Source organism: Girardinichthys multiradiatus, chromosome 8 (genome assembly GCF_021462225.1).
Source record: "Girardinichthys multiradiatus isolate DD_20200921_A chromosome 8, DD_fGirMul_XY1, whole genome shotgun sequence".
Taxonomy (NCBI): Eukaryota; Metazoa; Chordata; class Actinopteri; order Cyprinodontiformes; family Goodeidae; genus Girardinichthys; species Girardinichthys multiradiatus.
Genome location: NC_061801.1, coordinates 35,754,362 through 35,774,546, shown reverse-complemented (window position 1 = coordinate 35,774,546; position 20,185 = coordinate 35,754,362). Strand labels below are relative to the sequence as shown.

Below are 20,185 nucleotides of genomic sequence, written 5' to 3'. Positions count from 1 at the left end.
CTTTAACAAAAAACAAGCTTTTGTGGTAAACTTTGTCTTTTTTTTAAACTTGAGACTTCGCTGTCTTTATGAGTATATATTTTTTTCCTTTCACCAAAAAAGAGCAAAGAATGTACTGTTTAGTTCTGACACAGCATCCATGTCATCAGGCTTTGCAGCAATAGTGTGAACTGACTCACTCTCCTGAATAAAGCACTCTGTTCTTTCTGTGGCAAATAATTCAAGTTACTATGGGCCTCTTGGCTGCTTGTCTTGATAATACTGTCCTTTGCCAGCCAGGCAGTTTACCTGGACATGCATGGTAGGTTTCCTTTTGTGCAGTACTCTTTTTTTCTTCTACTTTACACTTACACACTACTTTGCTTTGGTCCATCATATAAAATTCCACTAAAAGTGACAAAATGTGAAACAGTTTAAGGTTTTCAACACTTTAGCATATATATGCATATAAAAAGCACTTGTTAAATGGTGGAATATACTTATTGCTATGTAGAACAATAGCAATACCTTGTGGATTAGGTAAGATGTCTGCAAATAATAGAAAACAAATTTTAATTCAAGCAAAGCCTTTCAATTAAGCTCCTCAAATCTCTTTCAGTATGTGTTTTAAACTTCTTCATCAATTGTCCTGTTTCTTTGGGACGCAATTTGATTTAGATACATGATAAATGTTTAAAGTTCTAGTCTGCTTTTGTTTACATATCCCAGATTTAAGAAGGACCTGAATATGAAATCTCTGGCTCAGATTGGTCACACTCCACTAAGACAAAGGGAACAAGGTAAACAGATGTGTCTGGGATACCTCATGAGATCAAATCTGTTCTTAGGGTAGGCATATTTAATAGTAGTGTACTGTATGCCCATGGTTAGAATATTTTATTTATACTGAATGGTCATGTGCCCCCGCCCCTTTGCTTTTTAAAAGTTGCATCATCTTCAATTCTTTTCTTTTTATAATTCAGTTTTACTTCTCTAGCAAGAAAATAATAAAGAAGAACGAAGGAATAACTATCTTGAAGCAGGGAAAATGCTGAGTCACGCCCTTACATCCACACACATTTAATGATCGGCTAATCAATCTGTGTTGAGTAAAGGCCTTCTTTGTTCTGTGCAGCCTCTCGTGGGAACCCAGTGTGCAGATGTTCAGTTAGTTATTATTACAGGCCCTTCCACAGGAAAAATCCATACTGAACCGATGTGTCCTAATTTAAAGGTGCTGTCATGTGGAGGTGTCAGTGAACCAGTGGCTGAGCACTCTGTGGGTGTGCAGCCTGGAGTTTCCAATCATCTAAAATCAATGTGGATAACCCCTTGCTGTCACGATCACAGAAACAAAATCCCAAAAATGTAGTTAAAGTGGGTCAAAATTCTCAGGTTTCTTTATGACAGACACTCTGAATGATTCAATTAGCATTTAGGGAGAAACAAAACGTAAAACGTTTGCAGTTCCTATGGTGCTGTGGATCCTTGGGTGTGTTATTGGAGGTGATGGAAGTGGCAGTGCATCCATTGCTTGGAGGACTTCAGGGATGTATTTATAGCGCCCACGTGCACATTATGTTCATCATCTCCCATTCACATATACTTGCCATCACACTTCATTTACCTCTTGCCCTCAGCTTTACCTTGCTTCCAATTTGGTGTATTCATGAAAATAATTTTTTGCTAAGATGTTTCCTTTCTATTTACAGGTGCATCTAAGTTGAACAGTTTATTTCAGTAATTTAAGTCAAAATGTGCCACTTGCATATGACATAGATTCATTACACAGAGAGTGATATTTTGTAATTATTTATTTCTGGTAAATTTGATAAAACGCTTACAGCTAAGAAAAGCCAAATTTTCAGTTTAGCAGAAAAATGCAATATCACATAAAACCAAGCGAAATAGTATTTTAAATAAGAAATGTTATGGCCTATGCAATCAATCATGAGGAAAACTGCTGACTTGACAGTGGTCAAGCAGACAGTCAATGATTGGGTAGGTGAGCCACCAAAGGTTATTGCCAAAGGAGAGGGCTGTTCAGAGAGGGCTGCCTGCAAGGCTATTTCAATGGAAAGTTTAGTGGAAGGAGTTGTAGTGGAAAAACGTTCAGGTGCAATATGGATAATTGCAGACCTCTTTTAATTTTGATGATTATGAATCCCCCTCTCAGAAAATTTTCATATTACATTGGATTAATAAAAATAACTTTTAATACAGAACTCTCAGCCTACTGTAAAGTATAACCATGCACTGTACAGTATATGCACTCAGTACGCGGTCAGAACTCCTTTTGCCTGAATTACAGCGTAGATGTGTTTGGGAAACTCAGGTTTCTTTAGTCTGTCTGCATTACTGGGTTTAGTTTTTCTCATATTTTCCTTGACAGAACTCCATAGATACTCCATGGGGTTTAGGTCAGGCCCATTTGCTGACCAATCAAGCACAGTGATACCATGGTCATTAAAGCAGGTATTTATACTTTTGTCAGTACAAGCATGTGCCAAGTCCTGCTGGAAAATGAAATCTGCATTATAAGGTTTGTCAACAGAGGGAAGCATGAAGTGCTCTAAACTGTCCAGCTGCAGTGACATTGAAACTAATAAAACACAATGGACCAACAGCAGATGGCATCGCTCTCCAAATCATCACTGACTGTGGAAACTTCACAACGGACCTCGAGCAACTTAAATTAAATGCCTCTGTAATTTTTTATACAAACTCTGGGACCTGTGATTTTCAAATACAATGCAAAAGTTACATTTATCTGAAAAGAGGACCACTGGGCAACAGTCCAGTCATTTGTCTCCTTTGCCCAGAATTGTTGTTTCTAGTCCAGATGTTGGTTAACACAATAAATGCAACATATTGCAGCCCATCTTCAGGATACCTCTTAAAGCTCCACACCATTGTAATCTAACCCTAAATCCTGGAATAGGCGTTGCTTCACAATCCTCTCTAGGCTGCAATTATCCCTGCTGCTTGTTCACCTTTTTCTACTATGTTTTTTTTCCTTCTACTCAACTTTCCACTAACATCTTTTTTCATAGTGGTGTTAGGTATTGTTTTGATTTTCTGATAAACTTTATTGTGGGGTTTAATTGGCCATGAGTTGTAATAGAGTATAATACAATAACATTGAATAGAATAGCCCTTTATTTGTCCCTCAGGGGGGATATTTCGTTGTATCAGTAGGAAAGGGACAGCTAAATGGAAGCACACAGATTCACTCACCGAAAAAGCAACAATATTTACAGAAAAAAAATAGAAATTGTGCTGTTGTAAAACATATAAAAAGGTAAAAACTACCCAGTCACAAACAGTAGATGTAGATCCTAAAAATACACAATTACATAGAAATAATCAGAAATAAACACTTGAAATATCTATGTGTTGAATGAACCTATATACTAACTCAGTTTAACCTTTTGATTTATATAACTAAAATAAATAAACTTGGTAATGATTCTATTGTTTGTGGCTTTTTAAAGGCCTGATGGATTTAGTTGCTGCGCTCCAAATAACTCATTAATAGAGTACATTTCAGAAATTTAAAGCAGGAAAGTTAGGGTGAACAAAAAAACACATGTAACCTACAACTGTCTCTCATCTACTCTGATGCAGTACAAGATTTTCGTGACATTTTACTCAAATGCCACAGTTGTAGGAAAGCAGAGTCCAGGGGGAAGCATGAGGTGTTCAAGTGCTATCCACTCTAGTGGTCGCATCTTGTTCCGGTAGTATCTCTCTGCACACGCACACTCTCACTCCTGTTATATATGTGTTGGAATTGTATTAATCGACAAATTTTACAACATGCAATCCATTTTAAGTAACTAGTTTTTTAATTGATCACAACATCTACTTCCAAGACCTAAACACTTGGAGCAAAACAAGCTAAAATTAGCTGGTGAAATAGTAGGGCTATCATTTGGGGCAGCCAAGATTTAAATTCAAGCTAGATCCTGACCATGCAAGTGTTTGATCACAATGATTAAACAGAAGGACACCAGCAAAGCTTTACAGAAGCAATGTTATCTGCAGCGTTGAGGCAAGATTCTGCCTACGGCACTTGGATCATAAGTTTTAAGTGTGTACAAGACATGGAGGACAGAATGCTGATTAAAAAGGGTAGCATTTTTTTTAGTCCAGGGTCATGCTCAATCCTCCAAGACAACACAGAGCTGGCCTTATCAAAGACTACTTCCAGAATTTAGGAGTGGACACAGGAATTTCTTTCTTTCTGCTCTCGGTGGAGGACGCTTTTTCTCTGTCTCCCACACCCCTCCCATATCTGCCCTGCTTCAGCTCTGTGTCTTGTCTTCTTTTTGGAGCCTCTTTTTGCATATCTTCTAAATTCTAAGTTATGGATTTGGTCAGCTGGTCTCTCAATCCAATTGATCAAATTTTCTCGACAAGAAGACAGGGTGGAGGAGAACCCTCTTTCCCAGATGGGACGTTTTTCTCTGGATACACAATGGACTCCTGGCAGAAGTGGAGGATTGTATGTTTGTCGATAATGTCAGTCGAGGACGTGGAAGATATGTATATAATTGGATGTTTGATATCAGGATTTCTGCTATTTGGAGTTGGCGGTTACCTGGCATATCGAGAAATTCGGAGAATGTCAGCAGCTGTTCTGGCAATTGTGAGGCTGCCTGGCATGTTTGATGGGATCTTCAGGGCGATCAGCACTCGGACTGAGATGTTGCGTGAGCTGAATCGCAGACAGGATGGTTGCGGTTTCTGGGGCGAAATGGGATAAATCTTGGAGAAAGTTGTTCGCTCGGATCTGGCGGAAGACCAGGAATTTGGCTCTTTGGATTTGCCTTTGAGAAGCACCAGCGAGACTCTCAAGGCTGATGGAAAATTAAGAGTCAGCCTAACCCAAATAATTGTGGTTTTTCTGAATGTGGTTCCCCTGCACGGCCTTGATGGCCGGCTATTTTCAACTTCTCCTGGAAGTTATGTAAATATGACGCTCTGCTCCCTCTGCCCCCTCCCTTCCCTGAGGACATCTGTGGACCTGCTCAGAACTCTGTGGCCAGTTGATGAACATCATCAAGGACAATGTGATGATGTTGTTTTGCATAGGTGTTGCTTCTTTGTGCTGAAGTTCTTTGCAATCTCAAACTGTATCCTGCAAAGGATAAAGTGTGAAATATGATTTATTTTCCCTAATGTGGTCTCTTTTCTCATCTAGCAAGGGCAGCGCATGTGAGTGGGCAGCAAAGCCTCGGTGACCCGTCCCCCCTTGTCTTGTGTCATGATGTATGTTTGGATGGGTTGTACTGGAATTCTATTTCCCCTCAGGGATCAAAAAAGTATCTTTGAATTGAATTTAATGTCCTGCCAGCAGTCCTGAACTTTAGCACTGGGATTTGTTTGGGTTTGCTATTCATACCAGAGGGACTAATACAACCACAAATGCTGGTTAAAATATGGGAAGCCATCCCACAGCAGTGTGTGACCCATTTGGTGATCAGCATGAGGACGAGGTGCTAGGCTGGTGTGGCTGTGCATGGTTCTTTCACTGCCTACTGTGGCCCCTGTTAAATGAATACATTATTAAACTGTCAGTTAGTCTTGTTTGTTCAAACGTCTGTCATCCAATCCATCAACTGCACCCAAACAAAAGTCAATAGCAGAATAAGCTGTTTGGCACTGACAGAGGATTTGGCAAGTTTTTCATACACACAGCCCACACACTCAAATCTGATGATCAACCCACAAATGCATTTTCCCTCCAAATGTGGTGCCGGACACTTAAAGGGATATACACAGGCTGTCCAACAGCATAGGATTTATTGCCAAGAAGCATCGCTACAACAAAGAAATAGACAAACCAACCGAACACTAATGTCCTAACTTTTTGTGCTAGGTTTATATAAGTTCAGCTTTGGATCTGTTTACATTCTGAATGCCCTGGTTTTATAGCTGAATGTCTGGTCCTATATATTATTTTCCATCTCTTATCTAATGGACTTTTAAAACCCTGGACAGTTCACACTTACATTTAAGTAATATGTTGCATTCCTGCTTTGGTGAGGAGCAAATTTTACATTACAGTAGCCTACTTATTAGTTAGGATTGCACAAGACATAAAAACTGATATGTGTGCATTTGTGTTGCTGTATCTCCAATGCAATGTAAAAATGTTCCTTCATTTTCACCTCTACGAGGGAATTCTTTGTTCTTACCTAAAAATCTCATCTACTTGTAAATATGTGTCTGCTGTCCTTGGGATTTTCTTTTTTACTTTCAATTTCAGTCATAAGTTTTAATCAGAATCAGAATCAGAAAAGCTTTATTGCCAAGTACGTTTTTGGACATACAAGGAATTTGTTTTGGCATAGTCGGTGCAATACAGTACAAATTAAACAGTATAAACATATCTACAATATAATATAAATATATGTGCACAGTTTTAAGTGAGTGAGAGTAAATGTAGAGCAGTATAGGATGCAAGAGCAATACAACAGTGCAGGTGATCATTGTGCAAGTATGGCAGTGCAAGTAAGTAGTAAAGCATGAGTTATGATGTTTTTGGTGTGTGATTTGTGCTGTTTTATTTCCCTGTCACTATGTCTTAACATTTTATGAACCCATATGTAAGAAAGGTGAAAGGAGAATTCATTATTTGTGTATGTTTAATACATGAGGAGACTTGTAGCCTTAGGCAAGAGCAAAAAGTTCACCTTAAAAGAAACTATATTTACTATTCTAACTGAGAAGGAAGAAATTTATAACTAAACAGAAGACAATAGAACCCCAAAATGTCTTTTAAAACTGTAAATAACAAAAAGGAAACTATAAAACACAGCACAAGAGAAGATTTTCTAGCCTTATGTGCAAATTTTATGGACTGTGACTGAGTTGGACCAAAAATAAGGAGTTTTCCTAAGTTTACTCATACTTCACCTCTACACAGAGTTTCATCAACTTGTGCTCAGGTTTTTTTTTAGTCAGTCAGTCAGTCAGTCAGTCATTTTCTAGCGCTTATTCCATAGTGGGTCGCGGGGGAACTGGTGCCTATCTCCGGCAGTCTATGGGCGAGAGGCGGGGTACACCCTGGACAGGTCGCCAGTCCATCGCAGGGCAACACACAAACAACCACGCACACACTCATTCATACACCTAAGGGCAATTTAGAGTTACCAATTAACCTAACAGGCATGTCTTTGGACTGTGGGAGGAAGCCGGAGTAGGTTTTTTTATTTTTTTTATTTTTTTTATTTTAATTATTTTCCTGACAGGAAGACATGCACATTTATTTGCATCCCTTAACTAAATTCTCGCTGAACCTCTTCAGCTTTTTGTACGTGTTTTCATAGCTGCTTTCCCTTCTTTGAACATCAATTGAACATATTGGTGGCTGATTTTGGCACTCTTCCATTTGATTCCGTGATGGCTGTCTGGAAAAAAACAGATCTAATGTCTTCCAGTTTGAATTACAAACAGTAGACTGTCACCTAAACTAGTCGCCCCCTCCTGTAGCAGTGATGGAAGTTTAAGTTTAACATATGTTCATGTTACTATCACAAGCCTTAGTTGGAAAACATGATAGACCAGCACAAATTAGTGTCTAATTGTAAAGTGGAAGGATACAAAAGTAAAAAAAACTGTTTATGAATATAAATCTGAAAAGTGTGGCATACTTTGTGTTTTATCACAAAACACCACATTTTTACATACTAGATACGTGATTGATTAAATACTCATTTTCCAAATGGTCAGGTAGGTTTTGCGGTTTTAGAGTTTCAGTTTTGTTTATCAGTGGCGAGGGCAAAAATAGCTCTTTTGATGGTAAAGGTTGCTGACCCCTAAACTAACTGACAGGAGAATATTCATTAGAGAAGCAGCCAAAAGGTCAGTGGTAAGTCTGGAGGAGCTTTAGAGACTCACAGCTCATGTGGGAGAATCTGGTGCTCTGGTCAGATGAGACCAAGAACCTTATCACCTACAGGTACATCTAAAAAAATTAATATTGTACAAAATTCTATATTTTTTTACTAATTTCAGAAAGTGAAACATATATTATATAGATTCATTTCACATAGAGTGAAATATTTCTTGTAACTTTGATGATTATGGCTTACAGAAAATGAAAACCTACAATTCTGTGTCTCAGAAAATTAGATTACATAAGATCAATAAAATATTATATTTTAAACAGAAATGTTTTCTGAAATGTTTGTTCATTTCTATGCTGTCAGGACTTGGTTGGGCCTCCATTTTCATGAATTACTGCATCACTGCGACATGTCCTCTTGATAATCCTTCATAGGTTCTCTTTTGGGTTCAGGTCAGACCTGTTTGCTGAACAGTCGAGCATAGTGACACCATGGTCATTGAACCAGCTTTTGGTACCTTTGGCAGGGTGGGCAGGTACCAGGTCCAGCTGGAAAAAGAAATTAGGATCTCCTTAAAGTTTGACAGCAGAAGTGGTAGATGGCTACATTGACTGTGGATGCAAGAAAACCCAAAGGACAAACACCAGCAGATGACATGGCATCCCAAATCATCAGTGACTGAAAACCTCTCACTGGACTTCAAGCAACGTGGATTTTGTGCCTCTTAACTCTTCCTCCACATTCTGAGACTTTGATTTCTAAATAAAATGCAAACTTTAACTGGAAATGAAAACCTTTGGACCTCAACAGTCCAGTTCTTTTACTCCTTATCCCAGGTAAGATGCTTGTAACCCTTGTAGGATTTGTCTGTGCTAGTGGCTCTTGATGCACCGCCTCAGTCCACTCGTTGTGAAGCTCTCCAAAATTCTTGAATTGATTTTCCTTGACAATCATGTCAAGGCTGTGGTTATCTCTGCTGCTGGTGCACCTTTCAATACCATGCTAATTCCTTCCACATAACTTGAGATGGTCCTTTACAAATGCATGCCACACATTTCAGATTTCTACCAAAACCAGCCCGTATCTACAGCTAAATCTTTCCGTTGTTTCATTAAATACCAATTAGGAATTGAAATGTGAGATATTATTGTCCTTAGCCTGAGCTTTGTTCCAGGAAGGAGACCGGAAGTCAGCTTAGGTACCTTTACTAATTCTGCCATCAAAATGTGTTGGAACAGTGACACATTTTTAACATGTCAGCGTTGTGCAGCATTATGTAAAACTTGAGTCGAACGAACCTGTCAGATACGGGGCTTGGTAGCTTTCAGGTTTAATATGCAGGTTTACAGTCCAGATGGTTGAACTGTTTAGCCATGACATGGTATCTTGTAGGTTTTTCATTAATCCTGTGGAAAGACATACATATAAACGTTTAAAACAGCTGTTTCATTCAACATTAGGAGTAAGCATCTGGAATGATATTATCTGTTTTTGAGAATATATTTACACTGCATCTGTTACAGGTGCCCACATATAATGTGATAGCAATAAAATTCTAAATAATCTAATGGGGTCAAATAATGAGCTACAATGTTGAAATGCTCAATAATAATATTTGTTTAAAGTAATTAATGAAGGGGTTCTATTCATTTGATGCATTTGATACACATACTTATGTATGTCTTTAGTGGCTGAGATGGTAAATCTAAAATAGGATTTAGGGAACTTTGTGTGATTGTAAATAAGGAATAACCTTAGACGTGTAGTTTGATTCTCCTAACTGTACAAGTAAGAGTGTGCATGAGATGAAAATAACTGTCTGAGGCATTCAGAAAAAAAGATTGTAGCAGCTCATGAATCTGGTAATGGATGTAAAGAGGTCGGAAAAGAGTTTGAAATCAGCCATTCTACTGTACGTAAAATAGTTTACAAGTCAAGGACATTCAAAACAACTGCTACCATGCCCAGGCCTGGACATCTAAGCAAGGTTACCTTGACAGCAGAACACAAGATACCAAAAGAAGTCTCCAAAAACCCTAAAATGTCATCTGGGACCTACATCCGGCTCTTGCCACTTTTAATATAAAAGTGCATGTCTTTACAATCAGAAAGAGACTGCACAAGTTTTACTTTCATAGGTAGTATACAAGGAGGAATCCTCTGCTCTCTAAGAAAACATGAAGGCCAAATTTAGGCTGGGTAAGAGAAAATAAACAAAGAACAAATTGTCTAAACAATTTTTTTCAGACAGATGAGTCTAAAACTGAATTATTGGGACACTAGAAAAAAAAAAACATGTTTGGCATAATTTCAAACACAGCATTCCAGGAAAAGAACCTCATACCAATTGTGAAGCATGGAGGAAGAAGTGTCATGGTTTGGGCATCTTTTGCTGCAGCAGCACTTGGCCACATCACAGTCATATTTTACCGTATATCAGGAAGCATAAGGAAAATATGAGACCATCTGTAAAACAAAATAAAGCTAAAGTAGAAACATGACAACGAAACCAAACATAACTGAAAATCCACCAAGGACTGGCTGAGAATTAAGAAATGTAAAGTGCTGGGTCTAGTCAAAGCCTACATCTTGATCCTTTTGAGATTCAGTGGGGAGACTCAAAATATGATGTACCCCTCAAATATCTCACAATTGAAGTGAGGAGTGGGATGAAGCTTCCTCAGACCGATGTCAGAGACTGGTGTATAACTACAAAAAGTGTCTCACATTTTTGTTAATGTTTTTTTTTTTTTATAAGTAAAACGAGGTCAATTTTTGTTGTTTAAGGATAATGAAATCACTTTCTTTCCCAGTGAAAAAATGTCTAACGATCCCATTGTTGAATACAATGTGGTTACTAGGCACAGATTGGTCACAGGTATGAAGTCCTTTTAATGAACCACAAAGTGTGGCGCTGCCCCTTCCCCACCTGTTGCTGCCCACTTTCTTTAATATTTTTCGGTTTATTTTTTCTGTTTTCTTGGTCTAGCAAAATCTTTTAGTCAGTTCTAAAATAGTTTGTGTACTAGCATTTTGTAAGCAGCGAGAATACTGTGAATGGCTAACGGCACTAAAATTTGCATCAGCTTTGAAGCTTGCTATCGATAGTTTTTGGGTAATTTGGACTGCAAGTGTGAAAGTCCAGTTCACCTGAACCTACTTAGACACTTTAAAACACAGTTTGAGATTCTTGAAACCTTTACTCTGTTTGTTAAAATATTTTCTGTGCTTTTAGTGTCATTAGAACCACTTTAGAATGAAGCAAATATTATTCGACATTAAAACCAGACTCTTAACTACAGTTCACATCAATCAAGGCTGTTAGGAAATCATCTCATCTTGTTCCAGAAAACCTGGTATTATGTGTCGTCTCGTCTCTTTTTGTGAACTGGATGTATGGACGTTTCCTTAGTTTCTACATGAATCTGTGCAACTGATCAAAGCCAGTTTTAGCTGATGTCACATTACTGTGTGAGTGAAGTCAGGTTTATTTAAAGTCTGTTTTAGAGACGCATCGTGTTATCTTCACATTACAGCCCAGTATTGTTTGTAACTGTAGTGTTTTAGTGTGACACTTCTGTCAGTTCTATCTGGACATTGTTTAATTGGTGCTCATGTACAATGCACTGTCATTTTTGCTGGGTTATAAATTGCACACATTTTTTGTAGCCTAAGTAAAAAATATTGTCTTCCCTCCTGCTCTGTAATTTCTGCATCTTTGACCCTCTCCAGAAACATCACCACATGAACATTGCATCCTGGGCGATTTCTCTTAAGGTGCCAGAGTTCTAGAAGTTATTTCTTTGCTGAAATTGATTCAACCTGAAAAGCACACTTCACACTGTGGGAAATCACCACAGATGGTGTTGCCATTTGGTGTCCGAATCTAAAACTTCACCTGTCTTCACTCTGGTAAGCCTCTGAACAGCATTATGAATAAAGCATTTTAAGCCCACATTTTAAGGGATTTCTGACTTTAAGCCGGGCAAGTCTCTCTTCTTGACCCTGGTTGTAACAAGCCATTTGCAATTTTTGACAGGATGTGAGACGTTTTGGATGAAAACTATCCAATTTTCCTCCTCGTGTTGAGTAAAAGGAGCCTTTTCTACCACAAACCTGTTAATTGCATTATGCTGTGGCCGAGGCAAAGATTGCAGTTGACATTTTCCTGCAATTAGCTCTCATCCTATGGAGTATTACAACCTTTGCAAAATCTTGTGGTGTCTGAATGTCTGCAATTTTTATTCGTCAGTTAAGCCTGGTAATTTGGCTGCAGTTGATATTGATAAAAGAGGTTTAAAAAGCCACAGATGCAAGCAAGAACTCATAAAAGAAAATTGTAAATGCCCTGAGCTATCAGTGGAAGAGCTGAAATGAGCAATAATGTTGACCGGAGGTGCATTATGATGCATAAATAAGCAGTCTAGTCAAAGCCATTTAAAATATAGTCTTCATCCAGAGTGTGCCATTAACAAAACTCGTGACAGTTATTAGCACTGAGGAAACAAGAAAGAAAGGAATAAATATTTTTATCAGTCAATGTCTAAGATGGGGGCTTTTATTAACATAACATCTAATTAAGAAAAAAGTGTCAGCAATTCTCAGTGGTTTAATGCATATCATACCCTCATCTGTACAGTTGCATTCCAAGTGACTTTCTACAGCACCTTGCTCTTCATCCTGGTTGACGGATTTCACATTATGTCACTTTACAACCAAAATGTTAATGTATTTATTGGGATTTAATGTGATAGACCAACACAAAGTAGAACTAAAATGTGAAAGTGAAAGGAAAATGATATGTGTTGTTAATTCTTTTCTTTAAATGCAAATCTTAAAACTGTGTTGAGCATATGCATTTTGCCCTCCCATCACTTTTCACTGAATGTTTTTTCGGTTATGTCTCTACCAGCTTTGCGTGTCTGCAGAATTAAATTGTTGCAAAATTGTCTTTGCACAATATAAGTGTTAACTTTTACTGGGCCATTTTAAAACACTGATATGCTTTATGTTTGCTTGTGGCAAACATAAATGGGACTTTTTATTGCTTTCTTTCAAAAAGTACAGCATTTGTTTCTTGCCAATCTTTAATAACATCCATATTTGTGGTAGATACAACTAATGCTCTTCCTGTCAAAATATTCTCCCACGTGCTGTGGATCTCCGCAGCTCTTCCAGGGCTGTGTCTGTGATTAATCTCAGGTTAGACCATTCAACCACCCCAGAGACAGGGTAAACATGGAAGGTTTTCATGTACCCTGTTCAGCACGACCAAGGAGAGTGGTAAGAAGAGAAGAGGGGGGTCTGGCTGTGTTTGTGAATGATGCCATACATGGTTCAACTCTGGGGATTTAGCTATCAAAGAGACGCTCTGCAGTTAGGACTTTGAGCCGCTAGCTGTTACATTGAGGCAGGTCTACCATGGGAGTTTACACATGCTATTGCAATAACGGTATACGTCCTCCTCTCTAATGCTACAGCAGCCCGCGATTTTGTCCACACTGTGACCAGCAGACTCCAAACACAGCACCCACAGGCCATTTTCCTGCTCTCCAGGGACCTTAATCACGTCCTCCACTCTCCCACCTTCACCCAGCAGGTTACCTGCTGCACCAGAGACAATAAAACACCGGACTTATTGTATGCCAACATTAAAGAGGCATACAGCTCATCACCTCTCCCTCTCCTGGGGGGCTCACATCACAACGTGGTTCATCTCCAGCCTGTGTATAAACCGCTTTGTACACAGAGAACCAGCTGGAACGTGCACAGTTCCAGCTGGTCTGATGAGTCTGAAGAAGCTCTGAGGGACTGGTTTAGCTCCACTGTGTGGGAAGAGCTCTGTGCTCCTCATGGGGCGGTCATTGACAGCATCACAGACTGCATCACGGGCTATGTTAAGGAGACAAAGGTTGAGAATGCCACCTTGTAAAACCAATAGGCCATCATTACCACTGCTGTCAGACTGATAAATTCCAGCATGTGAGAATTGTTATTGATGAGGTTGTTGTGTGTTTTTTCTGTGACTAACTGTTGACTGTACAGCAAATTGCCCTTCAGGGGCAATAAAGGTTAATTGCACTGAACTGAACAACTGTGCTAGTCTCTTGCTGTTTTGCGATTATGGATTGAACTTTATCCCTGACCCATGTCTGCTGTGCTCCTTTATTTTCATGATGCTGTCTGTTCACTAATGTTCTATAAAGAACCAATGAGGCGTTCACAGAACAGCTGCATTCGTACTACGGAGATGTGGACTCTATTTGCTAATTAGTTGTCATCTGAAGGCAATTTATTGCACGTGATTTTCTTTCCGGAGGAATCAGAATAAAAGTCACTATATACAGTATACACACACGCACACACACATAGATACACACATGGATATACATACACACATATACTGTATATATGTATGTACACATGTATCTAAAAAATTTGAGTTACACTTTCTCACTTAGTGGATCTCTTTATTTTCATGACTAAAATGAATAAAGGCAACAAAACTGAATGAACACATAGAATTTTTTGTAAACAAAAGGTGTGAAATAACTAATAATTTTTATATTTTACTCTCTTCAAAATAGCCCCCCTTTGCTTTGATTACTGCTTTGCTCTCTTAGTATTCTCTCCATATTTCTGTCATCACATCAAAGGGTGTCTACGTTAAGGGATCTAAAATAAAAAACACATTTAAAGTTGTTTTACAATTTTTCATTTGCTACAGAACTCCATATGTGTTCATTCAAAGTTTTGATGCCTTCAGGGAGAATCTACGTACAATGTAAATAGTCATAAACATAAATTTAAAAAAACTATTAAATTAGAAAATGTGTCTAAAACTAGGTCATATCTGCCACATTCTGACAGATTTACAGTGGTGCATGGATAAGACAAAAATCAAGAAGGTTGGGTAAAAGAGATGAAACAGTTTCTTGATGTGTTATGCAGAAGGTGCTTGTGCGGGAAATGCCAGCCCATGGTCTCAGCTGTAGAGACTTTTGCTGTGGTTGAGCAGATGCCTTATGGGCCACAAAGGAGAATAAATCCAGACTTCACATGCCTGACATGACACCTTTCAGGGTTCTGAGCAATTACGAATGAGTCCCTCTGTGCTACAAATCCAGTAACCCACAAGTACCCCAGGCAGGAGCTTGAATTTCAGACAGCAGTGTTTTAGAAGAAGATTTTACTATCTTAAGTTTCTAATTTTGTAGATCATGAGTAATTTTGTATTTGTATCATTTTGACAAAGTGTGTTTTTGCAGATATCCAAACTCTGAGGTCACAGAGGGTGGCAGTTCTTAATTGGAGCACCATGGCTCACCCCTGAAGCGTTCAAAAAAGTAATTACCTGCCGTTTGGTCACCAAATGACGTAGAAGATGGGATTGTAAAGTCTCTCACCTATGGAGACGTAACTGAATGAGACCCCTAATTTCTACCAAATAGAGCAGTTTTCATTCTGAATTTTTTATATAGATTCATGTATGCATACTTATATTTTGTTTTTGTGTTTTTTTGTATGCTATACCTTGTGAATGTTTATATTTTTTAAACGCAAAAAAATAAAATACGTTTTTTTTTTTTTTTTGCATTAGGGTCACCTTAGAACAAGACAGGTATAAAAATGTATGGACTAGTCAGACCTGGGCAGGAATATTATGCACTGATTTAATGTGAAATTTGGGATTTCTTAAATCTATTTTTAAGTGTAAAAACATTCTCTTGAAAAATCTCGTTCTCAGGAGCCCAATATCCAGTACTGCCATTTCCTATTAGTCGGATGTACACATCCATCCATTGTCTATACCCGCTTGTTCGTGCAGAGTGGTGGGGGAGCTGTTATCTATCTCCATGAAGAAAGACCCCAGGTTGGGATTCAAACCAAGGACATTCTTGCTGTGAGGCAACAGTACTACCAACTGCTCCACCGTACAGCCCTGGATGTTAAACCCATCTTTATTCATACCCCTGGCAGATTTAGGTTTAAAGTAGTCTTTTAATTTCACTAAGTCATTTTTTACTGGAAGTCATATTTAAGTTTTAGAGTGGCACAGCCAGAGGCCCAACTAATACATAAAGATTAGGGTAATGGCGAGGTGGCCTTTCTACTTTAGAGACTTGGTAGCTATTTTTTCGATTAACAGATTAATAATCAGACAATAAAATGTGCTTAATAGGAGATTTTTTTTTACAGAATTTGAACCAGGTGAGGCTAAAACTAACTAAATTGAGGAGTTCTGGATAGAGCATACAGTGCCTTGCGAAAGTATTTGTTCCCCTTCAACTTTTCAACCTTTTGCCACATTTCAAGCTTCAAACATAAACATATAAAATAACATTTTTTTGTGAAGAATCAACAACAAGTGGGACACAATCGTGAAGTGGAATGAAATTTATTGGATGTGTCAAACTTTTTTAACAAATAAAAAACTGAAAAGTGGGGCATGCAATATTATTCGGCCCCTTTACTTTCAGTGCAGCAAACTCACTCCAGAAGTTCAGTGAGGATCTCTGAATGATCCAATGTTGTCCCAAATGACTGATGATGATAAATAGAATCCACCTGTGTGTAATCAAGTCTCCATATAAATGCGCCTGTTCTGTGATAGTCTCAGGGTTCTGTTCAAAGCGCAGAGAGCATCATGAAGACCAAGGAACACACCAGGCAGGTTCGAGATACTGTTGTGGAGACGTTTAAAGCCGGATTTGGATACAAAAAGATTTCCCAAGCTGTAAGCATCCCAAGGAGCACTGTGCAAGCAATCATATTGAAATGAAAGGAGTATCAGACCAATGCACATCTACCAACACCTGGCCGTCCCTCTAAACTTTCATCTCGAACAAGGAGAAGACTGATCAGAGATGCAGCCAAGAGGCCCATGATCACTCTGGATGAACTGCAGAGATCTACAGCTGAGGTGGGAGAGTCTGTCCATAGGACAACAATCAGTCGTACACTGTACAAATCTGGCCTTTATGGAAGAGTATCCATAAAAAGTCTTGTTTAAAGTTTGCCACAAGCCACCTGTGAAACACACCAAACATGTGGAAGAAGGTGCTCTGGTCAGATGAAACCAAAATCAAACTGTTTGGCCACAATGCAAAACAATATGTTTGGTGTAAAAGCAACACAGCTCATCACCCTGAACACACCATCCCGACTGTCAAACATGGTGGTGGCAGCATCATGGTTTGGGCCTGCTTTTCGTCAGCAGGGACAGGGAAGATGGTCAAAATTGATGGGAAGATGGATGGGGCCAAATACAGGACCATTCTGAAAGAAAACCTGTTGGAGTCTGCAAGAGACCTGAGACTGGGACGGAAATTTATCTTCCAACAAGACAATGATCCAAAACATAAAGCCAAATCTACAATGGAATGGTTCACAAATAAATGTATCCAGGTGTTGGAATGGCCAAGTTAAAGTCCAGGCCTGAATCCAATCGAGTATCTGTGAAAAGAGTTGAAGACTGCTGTTCACAAACGCTCTCCATCCAACCTTACTGAGCTCGAGCTGTTTTGCAAGGAAGAATGGGCAAGAATTTCAGCCTCTCGAGGTGCAAAACTGATAGAAACATATCCCAAGAGACTTGCAGCTGTAATTGCAGCAAAGGGTGGCGCTACAAAGTATTAACGCAAGGGGGCCGAATAATATTGCACGCCCCACTTTTCAGTTTTTTATTTGTTAAAAAAGTTTGACACATCCAATAAATTTAATTCCACTTCACGACTGTGTCCCACTTGTTGATTCTTCACAAAAAAATTGAATTTTATATCTTTATGTTTGAAGCCTGAAATGTGGCAAAAGGTTGAAAAGTTCAAAGGGGGCAAATACTTTCGCAAGGCACTGTATTTACAGACAAAGAAGGTTTTTCATCCTAAATGCAAAATATTTTTGGTGCAGTTTTGCTCTAAGTTACTGTCTGTATACTCCAGTTAACGATTATTTGATTACTAAATTAGTTGACGAACATTTTAACAATCAAATTAATCACGATTAAAAAGACATAATTTAAAAGGATATAATTTATATAGCAGTTTTCTAGTCATATCGACCACCCAAAGCCTAATACACTAGAGCCACATTCATATAGTCGCGTTTTTGTTATCCAAGCAGTAGTGGATTTGTCTTCTTACCTGTGATAGCTGCATTGTGGCATGTTTGCAACATCGTTCCTTTTCACTGTTAGGAAAACTTAGACACAGTGTTTTAACAGTGTGAAATATGTTATATCATGCCTGCATGAACAGAAGAAATAAATCATAAAGTAACTAGCAGCCAATAACACAACCATGGAATCGCTTCCACAATTTACTGCATTGGAGTTGGGACAGACATTACTCCTGTCCGAGAAAGATTGGTGGGAGATTTACCGTCAACTCTGAAATTTCACCTGTGTACCTGATAAAACAAGGAATTTATGAAGAGCGTTGCAGGTAATTTAAAATAGACTGTTTTCAATTCAGTGATCTTTGAAAAAAAGGTTTAAATAAAATAATTACTTTGATGAGCTCAACACTGGAAATCTATCCTTCAGGTTATGGTACAGAAGCATTTAGAGAAAAACCAGACCTTGGGGGACCTGCGGAAGCAGGGGACTGAGTCTGGAGTAGAAACATCCAGAGCCACCGTGCACAGGCGTGTGCAGGAAATGGGCTACATGTGCCGCATTCCCCAGGTCAAGCCACTTTTGAACCATAAACAGCGGCAGAAGCGCCTGACCTGGGCTACAGAGAAGCAGCACTGGACTGTTGCTCAGTGGTCCAAAGTACTTTTTGCGGATGAAAGCAAATTCTGCATGTCATTCGGAAATCAAGGTGCCAGAGTCTGGAAGAAGACTGGGGAGAAGGAAATGCCAAAATGCCAGAAGTCCAGTGTCAAGTACCCACAGTCAGTGATGGTCTGGGGTGCCGTGTCAGCTGCTGGTGTTGGTCCACTGTGTTTTATCAAGGGCAGGGTCAATGCAGCTAGCTATCAGGAGATTTTGGAGCACTTCATGCTTCCATCTGCTGAAAAGCTTTATGGAGATGAAGATGTCATTTTTCAGCATGACCTGGCACCTGCTCACAGTGCCAAAACCATTGGTAAATGGTTTACTGACCATGGTATCACTGTGCTCAATTGGCCTGCCAACTCTCCTGACCTGAACCCCATAGAGAATCTGTGGGATATTGTAAAGAGAACGTTGAGAGACTCAAGACCCAACACTCTGGATGAGCTAAAGGCCGCTATCGAAGCATCCTGGGCCTCCATAAGACCTCAGCAGTGCCACAGGCTGATTGCCTCCATGCCACGCCGCATTGAAGCAGTCATTTCTGCCAAAGGATTCCCGACCAAGTATTGAGTGCATAACTGTACATGATTATTTGAAGGTTGACGTTTTTTGTATTAAAAACACTTTTTTTTTATTGGTCGGATGAAATATGCTAATTTTGCGAGATAGGAATTTTGGGTTTTCATGAGCTGTATGCCACAATCATCCGTATTAAGACAATAAAAGACCTGAAATATTTCAGTTAGTGTGCAATGAATCTAAAATATATGAATGTTAAATTTTCATCATGACATTATGGAAAATAATGAACTTTATCACAATATGCTAATATTTTGAGAAGGACCTGTAAGTCTACAGGATAAAATTCAGTTAGTCGCAGAAAAAGCTCAGCTAATGGCTATGTCTAGAAGAGAGCCAGTGTTGAACACCGATAGACTGGGCCAAACGTATCATCTATAGAAGAAGAACAACATTAAGTTGCTGGCCGTTCATGGCTAAACACACTGCCATGCCAGATGTAGCTTCTATGAAGAGGAATAACTGAGAGAACATAAAATTAAAAGCTGAAATAACAGCAAGCATTGCAAAACTGTAGAGAAGTAGGAAAATGTAGCAGGGCATTAAGGAGTGTCTCCCTCACAGACTAAAACAGATCTCTAACATACACAAAGAAAAAAAAAAGGTACCAGGTGTGTACAAATGTATTTTCGATAGGAAAAGGCTGTCATTTTCTACCACAGCTGTTTAGTTCAGTTACTTTATTGCAACTATAAATGAGCACTGGGCAGTTTCTGTCTTGAAAATCATCAATTATTTATAATGGGACCACAGGCGATGTCACCCACTGTGTGAGAGAGAGCCTTTTGTGTTACATAGCTCTACAGTTAAACAAGATGACATAAATATTTCATAGCAAACAAGACATGAATATTGAAGTTTTATTTAAACTGTCTATAGTGTCTTATATTAGCATTTAGATATTAGCATTGTCACTTTCAGTTTTGCATTTCTTGTTACTGCGGTATTTAGTAAAGTTTGGTGTAGTTTAGTTTTAATCAGTCTCACCTGT

At 38.8% G+C, this 20,185-nt stretch overlaps 1 protein-coding gene across 2 annotated transcripts in view; it reads left to right on the top strand.

The window, feature by feature from the left end:
* The window catches only part of lrrtm4l1 (leucine rich repeat transmembrane neuronal 4 like 1), a 102,807-nt gene that overhangs the window by 30,616 nt on the left and 52,006 nt on the right, over positions 1 to 20,185 (top strand). The window lies entirely within an intron of this gene.